General features: G+C 49.3%; 1 protein-coding gene across 3 annotated transcripts in view; it reads right to left on the bottom strand.

Annotated features, from left to right (window-relative positions):
* The window catches only part of MED27 (mediator complex subunit 27), a 193,566-nt gene that overhangs the window by 139,913 nt on the left and 30,491 nt on the right, over positions 1–23,162 (bottom strand). The window lies entirely within an intron of this gene.

Below are 23,162 nucleotides of genomic sequence, written 5' to 3'. Positions count from 1 at the left end.
GGTTTCACTGGGGCAAAACTACACTCAGTGAGGGTTAAATACACGACAGTGTTGAGTAAAATGACGGCACAAAATACACACTCAGTAAAGGCTAACTCCGAGTACGGCGCCTAACAGGCCGAGATGCTGAGCATTAACAATCAGACTGAGCATCACAGTGGTCGAGCCAATGGCTGGAAGGCACTGCTGACCAAAAACACCCCAAAACACCTTAGAGGAGCTGGACCAGCGAAAACCAGGCCCATTTTGGGGTGGATCTGGGGAAGGGCGTGTACAGCGACGGCGAACGAGAAGGCTAGAGCCCCTGCTCTGATGTGCAAGTTACTCACTACCATGATGTTTGAGGACCTATTCAAACGTGCCAAATTCTGCTGTCAAGAACAAAGCAAGCAACCAGACGCATCAGCAGCACTGAGCTGGGAATGGCCAAGAAGGAATGTTAACGACACTTCCACCACAACCACATCCATCCAGAAGAAGATCTCGGATGTGGGAAGGAGCTTTTGGGGGGACCAGGGGTAAGAATGTAAGAAAAGGCAACCGATGCCATATCCAGTGTTTTATTTTCATCCACGATGCTCAAATAAATAGGCTGCCTTTCCCTTAAGGACCTGGCATGCAGGGACCTGAGAAGAGTTGAAGCTTGCTCGAGCCAGTCCAGAAGCCTTCCTAAAACACCTTTTATAGGGCTGATCGCTGTACATTACAGTATTTTTTGCATATATCTATCTTTACTCTTTTTCTCAACTGTAAGAATCAAGAGAGCCGGAACAGTCTCATCAGCACCAGTAAGAGGCAGGGTCAGGACGGGAATCCAGACAGCCCGGCTCCAGGGTCCCTGCTGTCACTACTCCGCCATTCGACACTCCAGAATTTCAGCTGTTCTCAGTAAGTATTTTTTAAACAGATGAATATATAATTAGCATGAGAAGAGATCTGAACTCAATGTCAAAGTACGGTAGGAATTTGGATTCTGAATCCTGCACAAGGTCCCCACTGAGAGGGAAGATGACAGGGTTCTCCTGCCTCCCCTACTCCCCAGCTCAGCCTTTTGAGGCTGCAACGAGCAGTCCTACTCAGTTCATCAAGGTTTGCCGTGCGGCCTCATGGGAAGTGGAGGAAACTGGAACTGTGTCCACGGCCAGGCCTCCGGACAGCAGGAAGTGCTCCGACAGTCCCCAGTCCTTCTCCCCCTGCCGCTGGTGACTTCGGAGGCCCTGGCCGCTTGCTGCCGCTTCCGACTCTGACCGCAGACCACCGCTCCACACGCCCTCACTCACGGCCAGGCCTTGGCCTGCTGCTGCATGAGTGAGTGTGCAAACCCGTGTGCAAACCCGTGTGTACACACCTTTTCACACACTTAGTGCCTGCTGGTGTCTCAAACAGGAGAAAGAGAGGATAGGACAAGAATCTGCCAGTATAGAGCATCATTTCTCCCCTCAGCATAGAAATGTATAGCAAGTTCTTAAAGTCAAAAGCTTTCTCGCCAACATAGGCACCAAAACCCCTGTGACAGCAAAAACTGACGTGAACTGATGGGAGTCTATGTAAATCTTAATTTATCTCACTTAGTGTGAAAAGTCTAACATTTTGCTACACAGTATTTGATTATAGGGTACTGCCCCAGACCCTGCTAGAGAAATTAATGTAAAATGTGGTATATGAACCATAGTGCCTTTCAGTAATCCAAAATATTCTAAAATCCAAAATACATTCTGATCCCAAGAGCTCTGGAACAGGAGCTGGGGACCCGTGCTGTGCGGCAGAGCACAGGGTACTGGGCACAGAGCCCGTGCCAGCCTGTATTTCAAAACTGCTGGCGGCCTCTGACTTAGGCACCCATCTCTGATCTAAGTGGCCACAGCCAGTCTCCAGGGACACAGGGCACAGAGCGAGACAGCCCACCTCACCGGAATTCCGCTGCCCCCGCCACTCCGGCCAGCTTCCTTTCCGAGAACACCCACGCTCACTCCTGTCTTAGGGCCCCTTTCACTCACTGTCCTCTCTACCCGGGACACTCTTCACACTCTCTTCCCTGGTCTTTGGGTGCCTGACTTCTCGTGCACGTCTCAACCTGCCCTTTCCCCTTCTGGCAGAGCCTTCTCTGGCCCTCTCAACGACGGGAGCCTCCGAGCTCTCGCTCGCACACCGTGGTGTTTTATCTTAATCATAGTAGGAAACCTGAGCACGTGTTTTACACATATTGTCCTTTTCTTTGTTTAGTGTGTATCTCCCCAGCCTCACGGCCACTCCTACCCCATCCCACACCAGAACGTAACAGCTCCATTAGGACACAGGCCGTGGCTACCTTAGTCACTATTACAGCTCCAACACCTAGAACGGTGCTTGGCACCGAATTGTAAATAAATACTTGCTGAATAAATAAGAAAGCACTCGGACAACGCCTGCAGGCACTGCGGGCCCCATGCACAGCCAGACCCAGACGCCCTGCCTAAACGAATTAAAAATCCATATTACTCCCAAATGGTATGAATTTTTTACATCTTCTGTGGACTTTATTTGGTAGACTCCTGGGGGAGGGGTGTCGCTGAAGGTTCTAAGCAGGGAGTGGTACAATCAAAGGGCACTACAGCCTTCAAGTCATTTTTCAAAGCACAGCCAGAGATCATCTGCATCAGAACCATCTGTAGCAAGCTGGCCAAAAACACAGATCGCAGGCTCCGGCCTCAGAGCGGCAGGATCCGCACCTCTGCCCAGGCACCCTGGAATCAGCACCGGAAGAAGCAAGGCCGGCAGCATGAACGCACTCCGTATGCGTCTTAGAGTCACAGTACAATCCTGGAAATGCCTGTGACTCACTGATTGATTCTGCAAGTCTTCTCCGCCCGGGACCCAGCAAGAACACACTACAGAGGGAAGCCTTGGGCAGGTCACAGCTGGCTAATGCGAGGCCGCAGCCCTCGTTGGGACACCACACAGACTGGGGTTTGCGACACAGAGGCGGTGTGCTTCCACCGCTCAAGAGGCCCCCATCTCTGCAACTCCCATGGGAGACCTGGCTGTTCCACGCGCATACCGTTGAAGAGCGGTGGGAAGGGCAGCCCGGGGACAAACAGCAGACTCGGAGGGAGCTTTAGAATGCTGGTGCCCTGTTCTAGCACTCGGCTACCCCTGATTAGGCAAATACAGAACATGCAGCGCAGGAGTCTGCAAACAGTTAAATTTTCAATCTTTATAAAAAAGAAAATCCATCAGGTTTGATTGATAAGTGTACTTTTTAAAACTAAGAGTAAAAAAGTGAAGATTGGCAACATTTTTCGCCATATAATTTGCTTTCTTTGCCTTTTTCCACAGCACTGCACATAAATCAAAGAAATGTTAAAGAGGCCCATATATCACCAACTGGCATTTCAAAACTATTTACCAAGTCTTTAACAGACACAGGCCAGAGTCGGGAAAAAACCAGGACCAGGGAGGTAGAAATTAAAGGGAGAAAATTAACTCAAACACTGACAGAGAGTTAATTAAGTTTACAAATAACTCTCCAATGAGCAAATTATGATATTTAATAAGAACAGGGCTACAAAACATGGAGGGTTGTGGGAAGGAAGACAAGCCAACAGAGTTTTCCAAACAAGAATAATGTATATTTGAACAAGCTGCCTTTCTATGATTAAGCACAGAAATCTGGAACAAGGCAGGGGAAATGATGTTTTAATAAGGTATGAAACAGGCTTGTGAGCTGCATTCTGCATTAGCCTTGCAAAAGGAGAAAAAAAAATAAAGAAAAGAAGATGGGGAGGGTTGGTCCGAAGGCTGCAGATCAAGGTACACAGGCTTGCCTGTGTGAACCGCTGCGGAAGGGGACACAGAGGCCAAGAGAGGCAGATTCCAATGGGCTGCATTTCCTACACAGAAAATACGAGGCTCTCCTAAAGGCAGAACACTTAAATCCGTGGCTTAGGTCCTAGTTTTCAAGGACAGGAAGAGATGTGAAAAGGCTTTACCTGTCTCCCTTCATCAGCTCAGGTTGCTAGAACAAAATACTGGACTGTCCACGTGCCTGACTCAACAAACATTTCTTTCTCACACTTCTGGAAGTCCGAGATCCGGGCGCGGGCAGATTCTCGGTAAGGGCTCTCCCGCTGCCTTCACATGGCCACCACCTCACTGTGTGCCCACATGACCTGCTCTTCGCAGGCCCCCAGAAAGAGCGCTGGTCTCTCTTCCTCTTCTTGCAAGGACACTAATCTTATTATGGGAGACTTACCCTCAAGACCTCAGCTAACCTAATTACCTCCCACAGACCCCCACCTCCTGATACAATCACACTGGGTTAGGGACTTCGATGAAGGAAACTTGGGGGGACACAAACGTTCTATCTGTAACACTGTGCATCTGCTCAAGAGACACAAGGCTGGTGAGCATCTTGGTCAGCCACTCACCACTGCTCCCAGAAGAAGGGGGTCTGCACTGGCTCCAGAGTCACCCGCCCTCCTTGCCGGGGCAGCATCACTGTCAGGCTCTCTCCTGTCCCAGCACAAGGATAATGGCTCTGATTCTAACGGAGTGGCTGCTTCTTTGAAAAGTTCAGCTTTTAACACTGCCATCTCCCACCAGGTCCTCCCGCCCTCAACCGTACACTCCAAAAAAGCTAACTGCTAACAGCCGTAATAACAAGAGAGCTCCGCTGAGAAAGAGGTTTCAAAGCCAGCTTGTACGTAAAAGAGGGGGAAAAAAGGTCAGTCTTTTCTTCTCAAGAACTCGACATTTTATCATTTCTCCCTCCTGCTACATAATGAAATATTAGCATCAGATGGATCTTCTTAGAAAGCATACTAGGGACCGAGAGACACATTACTCTATTTCAAGCCAGCAATGTGCAAATGTCTGCACAAATTTCTTAGAATCATACCATGAAAAGGAGACCTTCCTGGAAAATACAAGCCCATTACATCAAAAAGTACTTTTTAAAAATACAACGTTACGATGTTATCAAAGTAAAGCAAAAATGTATACAGAACAGGAGCCAGGGACGCCTGGGTGGCTGAGTCAGTTAAGCATCTGCCTCTGGCTCAGGTCATGATCCCAGGGTCCTGGAATCGAGTCCCACACTGGACTCCTTGCTCAGCACAGCCTGCTTCTCCCTCTGCCAGCGCTCCCCCGCCTGTGTGCTCACACGCGTGCTCCTGCACTCTCTCTGACAAATAAATAAAATCTTTTTAAAAAACAAAAATAGAATAAAATAAGACAGGAGTCAGAGGTCTTCATGTGGAACATGGTAGAATGAAGTCATGTTCACCCTCACTCCCTCCCCAAACCACTAAAATGACAGCAAAGGAATAAACATGGGGTGTCGGCCCACAAGGACAAAGCAAGCAGGGAGGAGACAGGAGCAGGAAGAGGCTGACCCTGTTTCAGAGGACAAGAAGCCAATGGGCCAGCGCTAGCTCAGCAGGGAGAAGGATGCTGAAAACTCACCCAGCAGGGGGAAGGGGTGGCAGGAGGGTCGAAGAAGTCAGCAAAAAAACAGCCGAACTGGACTGCAGAATCCCCAAAGGCCAAGCATGCACAGGCACCCCGTCCGGTGGAGGGTCCGTGTGGGGCGGGAATGAAACAGGTCGATTGGCCAAGTCTCTTCTAAACACCCAAATGGCTGCTCCCATCAGAAGTCGGGAGGGGTACACTTGGGAGAGGCTGACCTAGAGAGGCTCGGGGCTCACGGACAGCCACAAACCACAAATCAGGCGGAAAGTCTACACTTTGAACAGCAAGCCAGCGCCCCACCCCAAGCCCTCGCAAAAAAGGAAAGACAATCCTAGTACACTACGGGGCTCAGCTGCGAGCACTGCAGACTCATAATCTGATAAAAACTGAGTATCAGTTAAAGCAAACTGATGGACAGAAGGTGGGATATGAGAGTTAAATCACTATCTTCCATGCCGGGGTGCATAGATAACGTCTAAAATAGCAGCCCAAGCTACTTATTTAGAACAACGTCAGCAAGCATCCAAAGTAAGAGCTACAAAGAGTTGTAAGGAACTTCCCCCCCAGGGAATGGCATGTGGAACGGTGGGCTAATGCTTATGTTCTCGGTCTTATAGGATTACTTACTCATCTTTTTGTATTCCTTTGATGAACATAAAAATCATACTGGGGGATAAAATAGAGCCTCCAAGTTAAGCAGGTCCTGAAAACGTGAGCCCCTCCACACTACAAAATGTATGTCACTGCCTGGGGACTATTAGTTTCCTAGAGTAACACTTAATTTTATTACAAGTTTTACTGCGACAGTTAAAGGTTTTTACAATAGCAGATGCCAGCCCTCCCACACATCAATTAATTTGCAGATTCACTCAGGTTGTAGAAATAATGAGGTGTGGAAAGCACTGCCATCAGAAGCTGGAAGCGTTGGGCGAGGTGCTGAGCCGGGCCGCCCGCCAGAGTAGCCTTCCCTCCGGCCGTGCTCGCCCACCCTGAGCCTGAAGGACCCACCCCTGCCCCCCAGCGCCCACCCACCCCCTGCTTCAAATTCAGACCAAGAACAACATGGCAACCACCTTGAGAAATGGAAGACAAGGGAAAGATTCTAGAGGCATGCGAGGGAGTGAGAGACCAACCATGCCTCATGAAACAGAATCATGGTTTTCAGGCTCCTTTTTATAGGTTCTTGTTTGGTGTTTACCAAGAAAGTAAACTTTTCGAAAAGATATGATGTGGCACTCTGAATTCAACTTTGGACTGTAAATTTGGCAAAACCACCTATCAAGCCCACACATTTGATTTTTTCCTACTTTCTGAAAGAGCTGAGCCGAAGTAACCAATGTTGTTTCAAAACACAGGGGTTGAAAATAGTTACACCGCTTCTGGCTCTGCCAAGGAACTGTCTTCCTTCTCATTTTCACTTAAATCCTTTTTTTTAATGACCTAGACGAGAAGATGAAGAAGACGACACTTGTTCATTTTCACCTATGCAAATAGCATTTGGTCCAGCACAAGTTCTCAGCTGCAGAGCTGAGCTCCTCGTGGAGCGGACCGGTCTCCGGAGGCAGAGCTCCCCCAGGAGGGGCGCCGCCCCCCGTCACTGCGGTCGGTCTCCTGCTTCCCTCCGTCTCTCGGAGGCGGCCCTTCTCCACCCCGGCTCCCTCCTGGCCTCGCAGGCCCTGTCCCTAAGCCTCGCGGGGAGGCCAGTCTCCTCCGGGGAACAGACTGGCACTGCACCCCACTAGCCTTCTTTCTAGTCTGTGATCAACTGTCTGAGTGTGAAGAAGCCTTTCAAAAGGCTTCCTGCTTTGAGAATTCGCCTTTCCAACAAATGCAATAGGCGTCTCCGGCAGCCTGACAGGTAGCAACAAGAACACATTTTCTTCTTCCTCACAACCAATCTGGACTAGAAGTGGACGATCACTCAAATATCAGTCATTCCCCACCAGCCAAAAGCAGTCTCCTCATGGCGTGTGTCTCTCTAAACATGTCACTCTATTAAGAATGCCCATCAGAGCCTCTGGATTTCGAGGACAATCATTTTCTTCACACGCTTAGGAAAGCAATCCAAAGTTCCCCTGACATTTTCTGACCCAGCATTGTCTGTAAAGGGCGCAGGTTAACAATGTTTAAGAAAAGATCACATACAATATATAAATCATGAAGACTCCTGGGACATTGTTTGGTCCGGGCCTTCAAATTCAATATCCTATCTCCATGAAAAGAGGTCGCTTCCCTTTTCACTTGTGCACCATACTGGGCTCAACACGCACCATTAAAATGCCAACAAAGGCATTTTTGGATCTACAATCATTTGACATTTTTTCTAAGAAAATTTAAATTTGAAAAAACTTGGGTAAATTTAGAGTCTTATGAAGTACCACCCACCTCCCCTTCCACTCCCCTAAAAAGGGCAAAAAAATTCATCATCAAAGGTTACCCTCCGTCGAATGTCATCAGAGCGTGGCATTTCAGCACATACATTTGTGTATATAAATCCCCAACTGTTCTGAGAGCTCTGCCATCGCTGGCGTAACCAGATGAGTTAATAATGGCACGGCGGCCTTCCTAAGCTCTTTCCTATTTCCTCCTCATTTCTGTCAGTGGAGCTCAGATCCGTAGTGCTCTGCCTAAGGCTCTGGATCCCAGCCGGCAGAAAAGCGAGAGGAAGACACCTTCCTTCCTTCCCCACCAACTTCCCTCCCTCCTCAAGAACCCAAGGACGTTCATAACTTGGCCATTAAAAATACACTATTTTTATTTCGGAAGTTCAACCATAACACATTCCATTCTTTAAAAATTTTATGGCATCCACACTTTCAATTTGAGATTTTTCATTCATGCTAGGTGAGCCTCTTATGTTCTACATTAAATGCAAGGCGTGTGTGATCAGCACTATTAATAATATAACAGCGCCAATCTCCGAAGCAGCAACACAGGGCCGACGCACAGCCCTGTATGAATAGATGTGGAACCGTGAGTGCCACCGCAATCTTTATTAAATATACAGGAATAAAGAATGTGACTTCCTGCCCAGCCCCTCCCTAGCTCAAGAATCAGGAGGTATTTTTCCCTTCTTCCCCAAAGGCATAACATATCATTCGCTCTCATAAATATAAACACATGTGAAATAGAAAACAAGTGATCACCTTTATTAGATACCAGGTAGAAGGGAACAGGGAGTCTGAAAGTACACATGGACAAATCAACATGATAAATTAATCAAAAAGCATCAGACTCAAGGACTTTAGGTCACTGAGGTCACCTATTCTGATTAGAACAGTAAAACAAACTCTGGTTCTCACTCCCCCAAGAGCTGGTTTTCTGACAAAGCCTGCCCTTTCCTTTGACGCCATCACAGTGCTCTGTCCGAGGGTGCAACTTGAGAGACGTTCTCTAGAGATGTCTGCAGAAGCAGCACAAGGTGCACCTCGCTTCCAGGTCTGAAACGTGCCTAAAAATGAGCACGGGATGAGCACTGAATCTCCAAATGACAGCTTGGGCTCTTGTCATGTTACCGTGAAGACACTTAACGGCACGCCCTCCTTGTCACCTCTCCTGTCCCAGTCACCTTAGGGATGGCTGGTTCCTCCTCCCGCACACGGCGGATTCAGGCGGAGCACCTAATGAGGCACTCACTGTGGCCCGCACCCTTCTCCTGTCTGCCTAGGAACACAGTCGGTGAGAAAGAGGCCCGAGGCAGGAGGATGTTACGTGTGCGTGTTTATTATAAACCATCAAACTATCACTTGTAAAAAGCAGGGACCGTTGGTGCTGAGAATTCAGCTCTTAAAACGACCTGTGAGAGCAGCCTAACTGGTGTACAGCATAATAACCCGCCAGAGCGCACGCACACACGTGCACAGACATACACACGTACCTCAAATGAGAACATGTGAGCTGAAAAGATGAAGCAAGACTCGCGTCTAGATAACTTCACAAACAGTGAGAACAGCCCCTCAGTGTCCCCGTGCGCCAGGCTCTTCACCTTCACGACACAACGAAGGGGAAATGAAGCCCCGTGCACCCTTAAGGAGAGAAGCTGAGAGAAGTGAAGTCACCTGCCCGGTCAAACAGCTGATCTCGGATCCCAAGGAGCCCAGACTGTAAGTTTCATTACGAAGCTGCACAGCCCTGCCCAAGAGAATTCCATTTAGTCCCTCATGAATGATAGTAATAAGTAATATTAAATATATACGGTGACTCTAATATGCCTGGCACTGCTCTAAGGGCAACACTGGAAACAAGCAACAGGCAAAACAGAAACTCCCACCCCTTTGCAGAGAACATTCCAGAGGGGGATGGGAAAGGTGAGCAACCAAAGGCGGAAGTAAAACATGCAGGGGATTACGTCAGAATAGTACGGATGGAGAAAAACGCAGGAGGGAAGCAGACGGCGTGGAGGGGCAGCAATATTCAACGGGGTGGTCAAGGAAGGCCTCTCTGAGAAGGCACCACCTGAGCCAAGACCAGCACACCTCCATGGCCCAAACCTCAGAGGCGGAGCCTCCGCTCGTGACTGCTTTGGTTCCTTTGGGCGCATGCAGGTGGGCGAGCAGGCCTCTGGCCTCATGGTTTTCACACAATGGCTAACTGTGGTGGGTCCTAAGCCTGGACCTCCTGTCTCTCCAGTTCAGTTTGCCAAAATTCATTCCACAGAAGGAGAGATCCTTCTGACCCTTCCCAGTCACACAGCCTCCAGCATTTGGTTCTCTGCTTCTGATCAGTGCGGGACAAGCGGAGGCCTAGAAGCTCGTACTATAGAGCACGAGGCACTTGGTCTCTGCTGGTGGGGCAGGTGCACTGCCGCATCTACCCTGAAGGCAAGCCCACAGTATCTGCCAAAACGGAAAAGGCAGCTGTTCCTGGGCCAGCAATTCTCTCTCTTTTTTTTTTTTTTAAAGATTATTTATTTATTTATTTGACAGGAAGAGAGACAGTGAGAGAGCAAGCGCAAGTGCGGGTGTGGGAGAGGGAGAAGCAGGCACCCTCTACCAAGCAAGGAGCCCGACTCGGGACTTGATCCCAGGATGTCAGGCTCATGACCCGAGCCGAAGGCAGACACCCAACTGACTGAGCCACCCAGGCATCCCAGCAATTCTCACTCTAAAATTTGACCATGTATCTGGGCAAATACTTACATACCAGGGTGTTTGGTGTAGCACTATTAGTAATAATAAACCAGAATAAACCAGAAAGCACCTAAATTCCCTCTATGGCGAATTGGTCATGATACACCCACAGAGTAGACTCTAACCAGCTGCTCAGAAAAGAAAGTGTTGAGGGTAACAAGGATGGAACAATGGCCTTTCAAAAGAGCACATACAGTAACCGTACTGTGGCTGGGGATGAGGATGCCTCCCAGCTCAGAAATAAAGGGTCGGGATGCGCCTACTTATCCTCCAAGCTTCAGCCAAACTTGAAGACTGCTAATCTGCACGACACCAACTGTGGGGCACATGTGGTGCATCTAGGCAAAATGTATAGAGCTCACTGTGCTATTCCCATCACTTGTCTGAAAGCCTGAAGTATTTGCAAGATAATGAGTTTAAGAGAACCGTTAAGATCACGGCCAAGCCTCACCAGGGGAAGCTCTGTGACACCCAGACCATTAGCGCCCCTCCAAAGGGGAACGGATGGTCGCACTGGTTCCCAGAAAAGCCCGAATGGGGCAGGGGCAGAAGCCTTCTCTTCACATGTGGGCAACAACCAGGCCACAGCGTCAGCTGGCCAGAAGTCAACTAGCATACTGTCCCCAGACCCGGCCAGAGAGGCAGTAAGGCAAGCTGCAACGTGGGTCCTCAGTCAGGGGCTGTGCGGCCCACCCTCCTAGTCCAACTCAGCGGGAGCTGACATCCTGAGAAAAGGCTCTCAAAGACCTGCAGGCTCCCCAGAGGGGGGCCAGGGGGTGGAGGGACAAAATTATGTTCATGTGCTGGATGCTTTAAAGCAGAAAGAGAGACATTTTGGAAACATCTGAAAAGAGCTAGAGAACAAAAATTTTCTCTAACATTTAATAAACAGGAGCACTTCATTCTCCTAAGCATTTGGGGTGCACTCAGAATGTGGGTCTTTCGGTTTCTATGCTACTGTGTTTTAACTGTACTCGTCATGACCGAGTCCGCCAGCTAGCAGCCCGCTTACTGAGAGAGCACGCGGAAAGAGTTCTGGGTTTGAATCCTGGCTCTGCCACTGACTGCCAGGGTGATGATGGGCCAGCGCCTCCCCTCTTTACCCCAGCCTGCTCATCTGTCGGACACAATGTGCAACCGCTTCACGGGCCTGTCGGTGCAAACTCGAGCACGTCCGGCACTGCAGAAACGGCAGTGACTCTATTCCCAGCTGCAGAGCCAGGTGCCAGGGACAACCTCGGGACACTTACAGCCTGGAAACAGAGAGAGAATTTAAACAGATAACCCCCTAAACTACAAGTGAATGACCTTTGCCACAAATGCCTCAAAGGAAAGGCACAGGTGCTAAAAGCCTACGCCAGAAGGACATTTCCAGCAGGAGGAGGAGCATGTGAAAAAGCAGAGGCAAGACAGGCTGGCATGTTAAAGAAAGTGAAAGAAGGGAGCGTGTGTGAAACGTTTCATCACAGTGCCAGGAACAGGCTTAGCACTCAACAAAGGCTGGTAGTAATAACAGACCCTGTCTGGCCACAAGCACACCCCTTACCATCATACACAGTTCTCCACTTACCGTGGCGAATGGTCAGCTCAAGTTACAATGCATGTAGGCAAATGTGAAGTGAGTGCGATCTTATTTTATAGGCTCACTATACAGAGGGTCACCATTTACTGGTAACCTTCTGAAACGACTTTTTGATTCAGCATCACCTGCTGGAACGAGCGCATGAGCTGTCACAGCTGGGCAAGAAGCTCTTCCAGCTCACGGTTCAGTTAGGTACCTACATACCAACCACCTCGTGTAGCCCAAGGCGCCGGCCCGAAACACCAGTGAGCTAGGCTTTTAAAACAGTGGCTCTAGCAGTTGAAAGCCTAGTTATTGGCATACAAAACAAACAGCAAGCAATTGAAATCCATGGAGTGGTTGGTAATTCCTATTTCAAAATCTCAAGCTTGGCTGGCACGGAGAACAGATGGCTGTGTGATATGCAAACACATCGGCGGCAACCACGGGCTCGCACCGGCTTTGGTGGCACTGAGAGCAAGCTGGAGCTGCCGCGCCGGTGTGGGGAGGTGAGAACGGCCTGGCAAAGAGTCTCTGGGGAACATCACGAAATGAAAAAAGGCAGAAGAGGCAGGGCGCCTCGTCTCCCCCCCTCCCCTGCCCCGCCACCACCCAGGGGTTGCAGTCCTGGCAGAAGTGGCGTGTTTCCTATGCACATGCTTTGGCTGACACAGAGCATGTTCCCTTCCCGGAAATGAGATGAGAATGCAGGTTTCCAGAGCCTGCAAAGACGTGCCACCTGCCTCCTCAACACTAGCTAAATCCTGCCCGCCCTGGGCGGGGTGAGGAGCAATGAGGGCCCCATCAACACAAGTAAAATGCAAAGAATCAATAGGAGTTACAGTTGGGAGAATAGGAGGCTCACCCAGCACAAGCTGCTATTTGATTTAAAAGAAAAAACAAAGGCCCAAAGAGAAAGTGGCTTCACCAAAGCTACGCTTTTATCCTTCATTCAGTCATGCATTCCTTCATTCAACAACTACTTACGGGCCACTCCCTGAAATGTGCCCGGCGCTGTCTAAGCACTTGGGAAACATCCACGAAATACACAAAGAACACCTCCTAGCAGAGGAAGCCAGGCAAACCAGAAGCTCTTTTCCAACATACCTAAAATATATGTATGTCAGAAGACGACACGTGTTCGTGTTTAAAATGCGCACAGTCGGGGCCTGGGGGAGGTGCTGCAAATGGCACACCTGGCGCCTGAGAGGGTAAGGGTTGAGCAGAGAGCTGAGAGCGAGGATCTGGATACTGGGGTGTCTGGCAGGAGAACGGCCGGCTCTGAGGCCCTGAGGGGAGCTGCAGCCACCTCGCATGGTTTAGAATCGGCAAGGAGGCTGCGGCCGGGGCCAGGAGAACAAAGGGGAGAGGAGCCGCGGCGGGGCACGGCAGGGCACGGCGGGGCACGGCGGCGGGCGCATCATGGCTGGTGCCGACGGCGCCGCGAGCGCGCGCGCTCTCACTCGCGGGAGCGACCGCACGGCGTTAACCAGAGGAACGTCACCTGACCTTCCTGGCTAACGGGCTCTGACGGCTGGTCCAGAATGAACTGCAGAAGCAGGGACAGCCCACGCGGCCAGGCAGGCCCAGACCAAGAGCAGCATTTAACAATGGCGTCGGGTGTAACTAAGTGCTATTCTTTTGGTCCTAGTGCTTTCGACTTGGATTTCTAAATTGCAAGGAACGCCACAGAACAAAGAAACTCTCCACGGAATAAATGGTTAATGATTTCCAGATGGGGAAGAACTTTCCAAGCTTGAGAGCAAAGTAGGAACACGAGGGGAACAATTGGATTGGATGTACGAATGTTGTCACTTTATCATCCCGCCGGCCGCGTACCGCGTGCGTGTACTGTGTCAGGCACTTTGCTGAGAGCCAGGAGAGCTCTGGGAAGGTGAAGCGTACGGCTCCTGGGCCTGTTCCCCATCACCTCATTGTAGAACATAAGCTCCCGGCCCCCCCGTCTCCTCCCCTCTAGAAAAGGAACAATAATCATTGTACACACACCGCAGGGCGGTGGGGAGATCAGGTGTGCTAATTCGTGCACGACACCTAGCACACTGCCTGGCACAGGGCAAGTGCTCAGTAAACACTGGCCACTGTCATTATCCGGTGCCTCAGAGCAATCCTCCCACTGGCTCCGCGCCACCGTACCAATGGAAGAAAACGAGACAGGCTCCCACCGGGGTGGGGCGGGGGGCGGCCTGGACAGGGAGCCGAATCCTCGTCTGGGCTATCTAATGTCAAAGGCCACACCGCATATACTTTAGGAGGGAGAGCCCTACTTCAAGCAAGCCCACGGGGAGAGCGGCGGCTGAGGAAGAGGAGCCAGGAGGCGTGTGTTCCTCGCACAAGAATCACGCCCCAGCAGCCGCCATGTGCCATGTCAGGGTGGGGCCTGGGGACAAAGGCCCACTAGACTGGATCCGGCCTCCAAGAGCTCTCAGGAAGTCACCCTTCACCTCTGTGACTATAGCTCCCTCCCTTTTATTTCTTTTTTTTTTAAGATTTTATTTATTTATTTGAGAGAGAGAGAGGGAAGGAGACTCCCCGCTGAGCAGGGAGCCTGATGCAGGGCTCGATCCCAGGACCCGGAGAGCATGACCCCAGCCCAAGGCATGCTCAACTGAATGAGCCACCCGGGTGCCCCAATCCCTCCTTTTTAAAAGATGGACCTTGCTGGCCTCTCTAGCCTCTCCAGCTCTGAAATTTCAGGGTTCTGTGTTTTTTTCTTGTTCTGTTTCATAAGACCACATAGGAGGAAAAGTATCAATAAAGAAGTAGGACATTTTGCTAAACAGAAACTAGACAACCTCTATTGTCCCTCACACACGTTCTATGATATGATAAATTCCACCCATACTTCCACACCAGTACCAAGCACTTACACATCACTTCTCAAAACACCGTCAGACACAAACAGATTGACTTGTGAGACTTCGTCTTGTCGAGCTCAGTGCCAGTCCCCACACGTGGGCCCACTGACACTGAGCAAACCTGGGCCTTTCAAGCCGCTGGGGCCGCCTCCTCTTCCCTGCGGCGGGGAAATGAATTATTAAAACATGAAAAAGCAAGCGCCGTCACCTTTTTGCTTTATTTCCCTGTGGGAGAATGGCTTAAACTGAATCGGCGTGAGGCTGCGTGGCAGGTGACTGGAGAGGAGCCGGTCATCAAGCCTGCGTCTGTCCTAGGACACAGAAGGGTAGGGCTGGCCCTCGGGCTCTCCCAGGAGGTGTCACCCGACGGCAGCCCGCCCAGGCAAATGTCACGAGAAAGCTATAAATAGGGTTTGAAATCCATACGCTGGGCAAAAGCGGGATGGGGCAAACAGCGAGACAGCGTGTTCCCTTTCAGCCCTGCCTTGACGGGAAGAGACGTGGGAGCTCACCGACTCCCAGACCTTGCACCAGTCAGGGCTTGACTCTGGATCAAGGGCACGAGGGTCCCAGGAAGGGTTAAAAGTGGCAAAGCGTCACACTTGCTCAGCGGACTGCTTCTTTCCCTGCACGTGCTGCACGGGCACTCCCTGGCACACGCGCAGGCCTGCACCAGCTGCGGCCCTTGCCCGGCAACCCCCGCGGCCGCTTTATGCTCCCCGTTGGGCTGAGCTCGAGACGACGGACGCTTACCTTAGCCCTTTGCCTCGTTCTGGGATGTGGGGACAGAGGGAAGCGCCAGCAGGCTTGCTCCAGAGAGTGAGGGGCAGGACACCGGGCCGCTGCTCATAATCTGTTGGGCATGAGACTCAAGACCCAGCCATGGGCAGTGGCGAATGAACGGGAGGACCAGAAGCAAGCGAGTGCAGTAGGAAAAGAGGGGCAGAGAAGGAGAGAACGGAAGCACAAAGGCAGGTCAAAAGAGGGCGGCCAACAGCTCAAGGGCACCAGTCAGGGCCTAACCCAGCGGCGCCAAGGGCGGAAGGGAGGAGTCGCCCACAGGGAGCCCAGGCAGCAGGAGCCCAGTCCCTCAAGAGGGACTAAGGGACACGGATGCTGCTATTGCATGTGCATGTCTCCACGGCGCTCACACCCACTGTCTTTCCCCGTCCGCTCTGTGATCTGGCCACAAGGAGCCATCCTGTGGACTCTGAGCTTTGGAAAGAATAAGGTTGTATGCATGGGACAGCAGCCCACGGGCGTCTGCCTTAAGGAACTGGGCTCTGTGCAGAAGGGACTGTCCTGTCCCAGAGTGCCTCTGGAGCCTCCTGGCCAGGCCTGCGCCACAGCCCCACAGCAGTCGGCCGGCCTTCGGGGCTCGCACGCCTCGGACAAAGCTCTCGTTGAGAGCTAACCCCTGCTACTGAAAACTGTGCAGCCACAGGATTTGCGGACCAAAAAAAAGATTATGCTTTACAATTTTTAAATATTCAGTGTGGCTTCAAAACTTGGGACCGAAGTCCAAATTAGTACTGTGTGGCAGAGAAGAAAGGGGGAAAATTCTGTCTGAAGCCGCCGTGTGCAAAGCACATTCATGGGGTCTGGCCTATGGTGGCAGCTGCCACTGACTTTCTTCTTCTCAAGAATGCAAATGATTAAGTTAGATTAAATACCTACTTTGCTTAAATACTCTTGATAATGAGTTTCTTTCCTTCTTTTAAGGGTGTTTGATGTTGGCAGTTGATGGATCTTGAGTTAAATTGTTTTAATTCAAAACAGCACCATCTGTTGTTAGGATCTGCCGGCTCAAGAGAGGAGGCAAGAAGCTGCACTGCTGAGAGCCAGAGAAGGTGACAAGTCCATGACGGAGAGATGTGTGCAGGAAGGCAGGTGGCGGGGTGGACAGAGCCTTGCACATGGGGGGCTCGGAGACCGGGGTTCCTGTCTCTGCTCAGCCCCTGAGTAGCCACAGATCTGGGCCTCCGTGTCTTCCTCTACACAATGGTGACCCTTGGGGCAACAGCAATCCCTACTGGCAGCGACAGTTCCTAGTGCATTCTAATGCCAGCCACTGAGATGTGGGCTGCACTAAACCCTCCCATTTATACCCATCCTACACCTTGCTTAAACTCCTGATGCCCGAGAGCATGTGTACTAATGTTTTACAGCAGAGAAACCAGAACTCAGAGAAGTGGGGCCCCTTGTCCAAGCTCACACAGCTAGGGCTGGGAAAGCAAGGAAGCTGTGTCTCCAGAGACTGCGCGAGGAACCGGGGCACCGCCGTGCCCAGCGGCCTTCAGGATGGAAGAGGCCTTCGGTCCCCTCCACCAGGACCCAGAGTCTAGTGGCCACGCTCCACACTGGCTCTGAGGCGTCGCTGAAGCAAAACCCCAATGAGGTGACGCACTTCCGAAGCCGGACTTTCGATCCGTGAGCGGGCTGCGGCAGCTGGCAGTCCGGCTAGACGGGTCGGATCTAGTAGGCTCCACCTGCAATGCATACCTTGACAGAATGTTGACATGAGCTGTAAAAATTAACCAAAACTGAACTAGGTCCAGTGGAAAATGCCCAGCATTTGATTTTCTGAAAGGCTAGCAAGGTATCTTTCAAGACATGGTGATTTATTGGCACCGTGGCGCTTTACGAAGGGAGTGCTCGTGTCCCCGTGAATCAGGTGAACACCACCCCGGCCAACTCGACACCAAAACGAATTAGGGAGGTCAACAGACATTCCACAGACCACCAGTTTCCTTCTGGAGGGGCAAAGGACGTTTTCTAATAACTTCTGAAGCAGGCAAACGTAAAAACTCTCAGTAATAAAAGGACTACTTCCAAACAGCCTGAATTTACTCTTCAGAAATCTGCGCAGTCAAATTTAGGTGGGCAGGGGGGCAAGGAAAACACCAGCATCAGACTGGAGAGGTAGTGGAGTGCTTCAGAAGAGAAAGAAAAAATAAGTCGTAGGAGAAGCCCCAGATTTAGCTGCTACTATCACAGTTACTTTTACTGCCAGACCTGGGGTGAATCATTTAACCTTTTGAGGCTCAATTTTCCCATCTACCATGTTAAGATTTAAAAAAAAAAAAAAAAAAAAAAGGGGGAATAAAAATGTCTACCTTCCGGAAAGAATGCACACACCGCTGAGAATCCTGGATGATGGCTACTCTGGAGGACCAGGGGGAGAAGGGTTTAGCGAGCGGGGGCTCACAAGTGCCCCTGCTCTGCTGCTTGAGCTAGGGGTGGGTACGCCGGTGTATGCTTTATTATTAGTTATATACTTCCCGCATCCCTACTTCATATATAAATAGACTCATTTCTTATATGTGAAATACTTCATAATTTAAAAAAAAAATAGAAGGAAAAAAACTGATTTCTTCATAGTGAAGAGCAAATAAAAACGTATGCTATCGGAAAAAAGTAAACCGGAAGAAATGACTTTCATTAGAATGGAAGTTAACAGATATAAAAAGGAATGCCAGGGCACCTGGGTGGCTCAGCGGGTTAAAGCCTCTGCCTTCGGCTCAGGTCATGATCTCAGGATCCTGGGATCAAGCCCCGAATCAGGTTCTCTGCTCAGCAGGGAGCCTGCTTCCCCCTCTCTCGCTGCCTGCCTCTCTGCCTACTTGTGATCTCTGTCTCTCTGTCAAATAAATGGATAAAATCTTAAAAAAAAAAAAAAAAAAAAAAGGAATGCCAATGGTCAGGAATGTATTTATATAAGTCCGGACAAAGACTCTCCAGGCAAGAGACCCGACACTGGACAGCAGGGCAGCCAGAGCATGTGTGCCCATAAGGACAAGTGACCACACAACGCAATTAGAAAGGGCAAAACATGAAGTAGCGACAGGAAAATGAAGACGTGCAAACATCATCTCTTGTCCGGGACATGGTGAAGATTTTCCAGGCTGACACCCAGTGCTGACAAGAAGCGAGGAAAGTGGTAGTCACGCCCACTGGGGGTCAAGGGTGTCAACCAGAAGAGTTCTTTTCTCCCTTATATTCGCTATATTTTCCAAATTTCAACAGGTACCCTATCTTTCATAATTAAAAATGCAATTTTTAGGGTACCTGGGTGGCTCAGTTGGTTAAGCAACTGCCTTCAGCTCCAGTCGTAATCCTGGAGTCGTGGGATCGAGTCCCGCATCGGGCTCCCTGCTCAGCGGGGAGTCTGCTTCTGCCACTGACCTCTCTCCTCTCATGCTCTCTCTTTCTCTCAAATAAAAAAGAAAATCTTTAAAAAATAAAAATGCAATTTTAAAGTAATTCAGAAAAGGCAATGAGACAATGGGAAGGAAAAGCAAAAGGGAGAGGACAAGAGGTGGACGGGACAGACAGAGGAGAAGATGGGGCAGACAGAGGAGAAGATGGGGCAGACAGAGGAGAAGGGAAGGTGAGCACAGTCTGAGGTCTGGAATCGGGCAAAACCTAAAGACTTGCGGAGGGTCACAGACTCCCCAGGTTCAGTCTGTCATCGGTGAAAAAGGGGCAGCGATCCGCTCGCTGCACAGCTGCTTCTAGGCTCGGGAAGCACCGTGCACGCAGCGCACCCTGCGCAGTGCGTGACATCTTGTGTCTTGTCAAAGAACTCCATCAACACTTTCTGGACGCATTCTTCTTATTTCTCACCACCACCTTTCTCGGCGGTCTTTCATCAGAAATGCCCAGCAGGGGCGAGGAGTGGGGGATGCTAGGGGGGAGGAGAGGAGGCACCACGGCCTGTCCCAAGGGCGAGGGGTAATGGGAGGATGTGGAGGAGCGCACAGGCTTCACCTCTCCCCGCCCATGCTTCTGGCAGCCTGACTGCCCACTGCGCCACAATTTTCAGTCCGCAAGCTAACTTTGTTTCTAATTATCTGCTTTGCAGTTGGATCTGCTGACCTCACATCTGAAGGACAGTCCTGTATCTGCTTAAATGATCAAAAACAGGGCACATTTATTTTACCCACAAGTCCCACGGTTGGAAAATTACCTGTAGAATGGAATCAAATGAAGACCCTCACTTCATTTTTTTCACTTCCAGTTGGTTTTCACTTAATGAGAAGTATACTATTAACGAGGCAAAAATAAAATTATTTAATTCAGTGGAAAGGCATTAAAAACAGGGAAAAAGCTTGATTCCGAATATTACCTCTCAGCATCCACCAGGATTAAATTTACATCAATTCCAGTGAAAAGTATGACATAAAGTCACAGACAAGAACGGCAGGGAAGGGGCACCTGGGTGGCTCAGTGGGTTAAGGCTTCTGCCTTCAGCTCAGGTCGTGATCCCAGGGTCCTGGGATCGAGCCCCACATCGGGCTCTCTGCTCAGCAGGGAGCCTGCTTCCTCCTCTCTCTCTCTCTCCCTGCCTACCTCTCTGCCTACTTGGGATCTCTGTCAAATAAATAAATAAAATCTTAAAAAAAAAAAAAAAAAAAGCAGGGAAAAGATGTGAACATCTCACAGCTACTTTCTTAGTTTAAAGGGACAGAAGACAAAAAGGAAAGGACCAACAGATTTGACTAAACAAACTTAAAAAATTGCTATGTTAAAAAAAAAAATGGGCAGACAAAAAGAAAAAAATTGCTATGTTAAAAAAATATACAGAACAAAATCTAAGGCAAACAACAAATTGGGAAGAGATCTGCAAACCAAAAAAGGCTTAATATTAATAGTTTCAAAGAGCAACAATGAAAAATATTTGTACAAAATATGCCAAGACGTGTGTTCGGGAATACTCCGTGAAGCATACTTAAGTGTGAAACAAGCTGGCGCCGTGTCTACAACAGAGCCGAGGACGCGCGCTCCGCAGCACACCCCAGCACAGAGCCCGGAGCTCTGGCATACCGACCATGACCTCTCAGTTACTGAACGAAAGGCAACGGTGAGCTGGTACGTTCAAGTAGGATCCCACATCTGTTTCCCGCAATCTCACAGAAGCACTCGTCCACACAAAGCTCCTAAAGGACCATGCACCAAGCTGTGAAGTAGTCCTCTCTGAGGCACAAAGGGAGGGGGAGAGGGAATCCCACCCCAACTATTCATTTTTTACTTTCCAGACTTCTGTGTTTGTTTGCTTGCTTTACAACAGATTTATCTCATAATTCCAAGAAAACCAATACCGTGGTAGCCATTTCTAACTGCCTGTCAATATCCAATCTCCTTTACTTTCTCAGTGACAGAAAGCCAAGTTTTTAAGCAGGACCCAATGCTGTCCAACCAAAAGACTACATTTCTCACCAACACTTTTAGTGTATTAGTGCAGTCAAGTACCTCAGTTCTGGCCAATAAGATGTATGCAAAATGTTCTGGCAGGTTCCAGGAAGATCCTTAAAACTCATGATAAGTGCCCTTCGCACTCACTCTTCTTCTTCACTCTTTCTTCTAGGTTGCTGCTGGGGGTGAGGATGAGGCAGCTGGAGCTCCAGCAGCCACACTGGGCAACTTGGGAATGAAAACCAAGCACAGCAAAGCAACAAGATAAATGGAACCTTAGTCCCTGGCAATATGGAACTCCCATACCAGCCCTGGAATTATTTGGAGAGGACCATGTTATTTACAACCAAACCTGATTCTGATAAAAATAAATTTCTATGTCTAAATTTAGCAACTTAAAAGACGATGGATCAGAAGTGACAAATGAAAAGAAGAAAAGCAGCACATCTATGTTATAAATATAAAGGTGGAAGTTCAACCTCAATACCAATTAAGGAAACAAACTAACACAGTAAGCTGCTATGGTTCACGTCTCAACTAAATACAGATGGGAGTATTCTTGTTTTATTTTGACAATTTTTTCCAACGCTCATGAAAGTGCACTGAAATAGACCAATTAATATTGCTACGGACTGTAAGCTGTCATTTCGAAATAGTCATTTTGGAAAGCAATCTGGTAATACATACCAAGGGTCGATAAAAAAAAAAACAAAACCCATCCCTCATTCCAGGTCCAAGGTAGGAAAGACCAAGCTCCCTCCTCCCTGCTCTCCACTGACTGCAGCTATGGAACTGGCTGGAATGCGTGGAGCAGTTATTGGAGGATTCTGAGGAGTAATTAGCAACAGGTGAGTCAAGAAAGAAGACCAGAATTCGAAGTACCACGGAGCCAGCGATGAGTTTATCAACCACGATCCTCCGGCTGGATGCAAATGCTGCCCCAGACTGGAAGCTCCATCAGTGCAAAGGTTGATACTCCAGGAACAGTTCTCTAGTTCCAGCTCAAGGAGTGGGAAAGCGTCACCTAGTTCAGAGAAAGTACGCAAAATCAAGTGTTGGCTTTGTCTTTTTTCCATTTTCTTATGTCCCAGCCCCTCGGCCATCAAAGCAGCGGTGGTGACTACAGCATCAGCAGCTAACAGGACCTAAAATCGCGAGATTCTCATTCTCTCTCCCTCCTATCCCTTTGTCCCAAACGGAACAGGGAGAATCTCGTAGTGAAGAAGGGCAAATAAAGCCCCAGTTTTTTGGCCAAGAACCAGAAAGGAGAGACTATAGAATCAGAAATTATAAGACAGACTGCAGAAGAAGTACTTGGGGAAGCAAACTCATAAAGTTGTTTATGAACGCCTGTCTTCCTCCCTAAGTTCTACCAGCACGGATTTGACCCTAGGGAGCACAAAACAGACTCTTAACAACTGAACTACAGGACAGACGAACACCAAGTCACAGACTCTGAGGGACACACATGAGACAGACCAAAGAGCTGCATAAAATCTCTGAAAATAAAACTGACACTGAAACCACCACCCACAGAAGGTGGATCTGGACTTGCAACCCAAACCCAACAAGGGCCAACTGCCTCCTAAAGCAAGAATGTCCACATTCCCTCCCCCCACCCCCAAATCCATATTCCCAGAAGAATTTAAACAACCTCCGAAGATACTATTAAAATGTCTAAAATAAAATCCAAAATCACTTGGCATATAAATGACAAGGAAAATCTCAATACACATAGGTAAAGATAGCACTACGAGATGCCAGAGATATTGGAATTTTCTTTTTTAATTTATTTAAATTCAATTAATTAATATATAGTGTATTATTAGTTTTGGAGGTAGAGTTCAGTAATTCATCAGGTGCACAGAACACCCAGCGCTCACTGCAGCCCCTGCCTTCCTTAATGCCCATCACCCAGTTACTCCAACACCCCACCGCCTCCCCTCCAGTAAC

Source organism: Mustela erminea, chromosome 12 (assembly GCF_009829155.1).
Source record: "Mustela erminea isolate mMusErm1 chromosome 12, mMusErm1.Pri, whole genome shotgun sequence".
Lineage (NCBI taxonomy): Eukaryota > Metazoa > Chordata > Mammalia > Carnivora > Mustelidae > Mustela > Mustela erminea.
Note: the sequence above shows the minus strand (reverse complement) of the source record. Positions and strands in the feature narration are given on the sequence as shown.